Source organism: Galeopterus variegatus, unplaced genomic scaffold (genome assembly GCF_000696425.1).
Source record: "Galeopterus variegatus unplaced genomic scaffold, G_variegatus-3.0.2 Scaffold415, whole genome shotgun sequence".
Classification (NCBI taxonomy): Eukaryota; Metazoa; Chordata; class Mammalia; order Dermoptera; family Cynocephalidae; genus Galeopterus; species Galeopterus variegatus.
In genome coordinates this window covers 115,322-119,607 of record NW_007726526.1, presented here as the reverse complement: position 1 = coordinate 119,607, position 4,286 = coordinate 115,322, and positions in this window count along the sequence as shown.

Sequence of the window (4,286 nt, the reverse complement as noted above, 5' to 3'; positions counted from 1 at the left end):
CCGCCGCACTTCCCAAGCGGCGCACTATCCAGTGCGCCACCGGGCCAGCCCCTCATTTTCTTACTGAATTGTAGAAGTTCATATGTATGAAAGATAATAATTAGTTGCCTATTTGATGTATTTGATGCAAATTTTCCCCATTTCACACTAGATTTTAATCATTCTTTCTGGTGGTTTCTCACATGCAAACATTTAATATTTCACGTAGTCCATTTCATCACCATCTTAGTTTTCTTTTTCTTCAGATATCATAATGATAAAGCCCTTCCCTACTCAGAAATTACTTATAATTTCTTTTTATTTTTTCCTACTTTTTCTTTTTTAAACTCTTAAAATTTTAAAGTATTAAGGATTTATTGTGTTACATGTTATGAGAGTGTTTTAATTTATTTTTCAAATATCAATACTTTTTCTAACAGAATTTATTAAATAATCCCATTTATTTAATATGCCACATCTAACGTACATCAAATTTCCTTGTAAACGTGGATCACTTTATGGATTACACTCTGCTCCAGTAGCCACCTTTCTCCCTACACAGCACATTGTTTTAATTCCTTTAATAGCATTATGTTTCAATATTTGGTAGGGAAAGTCCCCTCTTTTCACTGTTTTCTAAATTGAATTGGCCATTCCCATATTTATTTCGAAAATTATTAAAGCTTTTGTAAAATAAAAAATAGAAATGGAAAATGAAATAAGTTAAGAAATATGGAAAATTTTGAAAAGAAAGCAAAAAACAAAACAAGAACTACCCAAAATCCTTCCAAGCAGGAAAAGAAACATTCCAGACATCCATCTAAAGATGAAGAATTTGTATTTAATATTTGACTTTAACAAGGGAATAAGAATTCGTGTGAAACTGAAGAAATTGCCACACTTCAGAAAGTGGTTTTTAATCATAAGATGGCCTGAAATTTGGATTTATTATGCTTTTATCTACATGTCTCAATTTTGAATAAAAACTATTCGTTCCCTGCTATGAAATATGCGAAGATCTGTATTCTTACACTTTCCTCCACCAGCATTTTGTTAGTTATATTTTAATTTTTTATTTTGTCAAGTATTATAATGTTTATATTTAGTTTAATAAACATTTCTCCAGTTGCTTAGTTCTTGTCTGGTGTTTATATGACATCACGCTGGTGAGAAGAGAAAGTACAGCGTGAGAGTGTTGGCTAAGCATCAGGGAAAAGCAAATTAAATCCACAGTGAGAGGGCCGGCCCAGTGGCGCACTGGAGAGTGCGCCGCTTGGGAGTGCGGCGGCGCTCCCACCGAGGGTTCAGATCCCGTGTGGAGACCGGTTCCCGCTCACTGGCTGAGCGCGGTGTGGGCGCAACACTGAGGGTTGCGATCCTGTTGCCGGTCCCCGGTACGGGTGCGACACCGAGGGTTGCGATCCCATTACCGGTCAGTAAAAAAGACAAAAAGGAAAAAAAAAAACCACAGTGAGAGATCATCTCACCCCAGCTAGAACGGCTATTACCAAAGAGACCAAAAATAACAAATACTGGTGAGGATGTGCAGAAAAGGGAACCCTCTTACATTTTGGTGGGAATGTAAACTGGTATAGCCATTGTGGAAAACAGTATGGAGGCTCCTTAGAGAACTAAAAATAGATCTACGTTATGACCCAGCTATCCCACTACTGGGCATGTACCCAAAGGAAATGAAATCAATATATCAAAAAGACACCTGAACTCCCATGTTCATCACAGCGCTATTCACGATAGCCAAGAGATGGAATCAACCTAAATGCCTATCAAAGGATGAATGGATTAAAAAAACTGTGGTATACATACACGATGGAATACTATTCAGAAAAAAAAGAAATCCTATCATTTGCAGCTACGTGGATGGAACTGGAAACCATCATGTTAAGTGAAGTAAGTCAGACACAGGATGACAAATACTGCATGATCTCACTCATAGATGGAATCAAAAAAAAAAAAAGTGGTTCTCATAAAAGTAGAGAGTAGAGTAATGAGTCCTGGCTGGGGGTGAGGAGGAGGAAGAGTGGTAGACCGATGGGTAGACTATGCTCCCTGCCCTGAGAGAATCGCTGTGCAGTATATGCATGTATTGAAACAACATACTGTACCCCACAAATATGCAAAAGTAAATATTAAAATATTTTGAATTTTTTAAAAAAGTGACAGTGTTGGTGATTGTAATAGCTAAGAAAGAGACGAGAAAGTATTGAAAGCAGAAAAGAGAGAGCCCAGCCACATGGCCAGATTCGGGATAGTGAATGTAAGAAATGCCCAATGAAAGCTTCACAGAATCGTGTTGTCATCTGATGTGCTGTGTTGTGATATCAAACTGCTCCACTGTTGAAAAGTTTCCTTCAAATAGGCTTTACACATAACTCTGAATCAGTGGTACTTTGGAGAGTGAAAAAATCATGCTGGTTTTACAGATATTGTCCCAAGAAAAGAAGCAGTGTGAAAAAGCAAAGGAAGCAAAATCTAGAACATAGATCACAAGATCAGCAGAAGCAGGGACCTAAAGTCAGGAATGACAAAGGAATTACAAGCCCTTCCCACTTATATACTGAGTGGGGAAAGTAGGTTTCTAAGGCTTCTCACCAGCCAATTGGAAAATCGGGTGATATTTAACATACTGACTGATAGTTATAAGCGATTAATACAAAAGTTATGAATTTTCCTTGAAATAACAGCTCTGGTCACATCCACATTTTCTTAGTTTTGATATGTGGAATTGTAATTATTAGTGCTTCCTGAATTGTTAATGTGGGATTTAGATTGTAAGATAATTAAAGACCTTTCATATGTAGATATTAGAAGAAACATGATTCTTTGGGAATTTTTGCATTTTTTTATTGAGGTAAAATTTACACACTGTGAAATGCACAGATCTTAGTGTGCAACTCAATACATTTTGACAAATATCTACACCCGTGTAACCAACACTGAATCAGGATACAGAACGTCTCCATCACCCCAGAAAGTTCCCTTGTGCCCACTCCAGTCGGCCCTCCCACTCCAAACAATCAGCACATCGTAGGTTATTTTGCCTATTCTCGAACTTCATATACACGCAATCATATGGTGCATACTCTTTTGTCTAGCTTCTTATGCTCATCATAATATTTTTGAGATTCATTTATGCTGTTGTATATATCAGTAGTTTGTTCCTTTTTATTACTGGTTAGTATTTCACTGTATGGATATGCAGCAAACTGCTTATTCTCCCATTGCTGGACACATGTTGTTTCAAGTTGTTTACAATTTTGTGTGTGTCTTCTCATGAGCATATATTTTTGTTTAACATGGGCAAAACCAAGAAATGGAATTTCCGAGTAGACATATATTCAATCTTATAGGTAACCACCAGTTTTCCAAAGTGGCTGTAAGATTTAATAGTTCCACAAGTAATATGCAAGAGTTCTAGTTGCTCCATGTCCTTGCCAACATGATTTTGTTGGTCTTTTTAATATTAGCCATTCTGTTGAGTATAGAATGGGACCTCATCATGGTTTCAAATTGCATTTCTACAGTGACTAATGATGTGAACATGTCTTCATGTGCTTGTTGGCCATGTGTATTTCTTCCTTTTGAAGTGTCTGTTTAAGTCTTTTGCCTATTTTTAAAAATTGGGTTCCAGAACCATTTGTTGAAAAATCAGCTGGTAAGAGTCTTTTTGGACCTATGTTCTATATCAATAATGTATTTGTCCATTCCTATACCAACTCCAAGCTGTCTCCTGATTACTTTAGCTCTCTAGTAGCTCCTGAAGTCAGATTGTGTGCATCCTTCAACTTTGCTCTACACTTTCAAGATTGTTTTGATGTTTTATGTTCTTTACATTTTATATGAGTTTTAGAATTCACTTATCAATATTTGCCAGAAAGTATTGGCTGGGCTTTTGATTGGTATCCGATTAAATCTACAGATCAGTTTGGGGAGAACTGGCATTTTAATTGTATCTAGTTTTCCGATTCATAAGCATGGTATATCTTTAATTTCTCCTAGCAATGTTTTATATGCATTTAAAATGTGAATAATTTATATGCATATAGTCAACAAAATATAATTATGTGATTTTTTTTTTTAAAGTCTGCAGTTCTCGGTGAACTGATAAAAGACCTGGCACAAAGGGGAAGAGCCCTCAGTAAACACTACACTGATAAAGGGCACCAAACACTCAGAATCTTTAAGTACTGTAATAATGATGATTTGATTTTTAAGTGCAGTAGTAACTCTCAGTGAAGAAAACTAACACTGGAAAAAAACTTTTAGTCTAATTGCAGTTTTGTTTATCA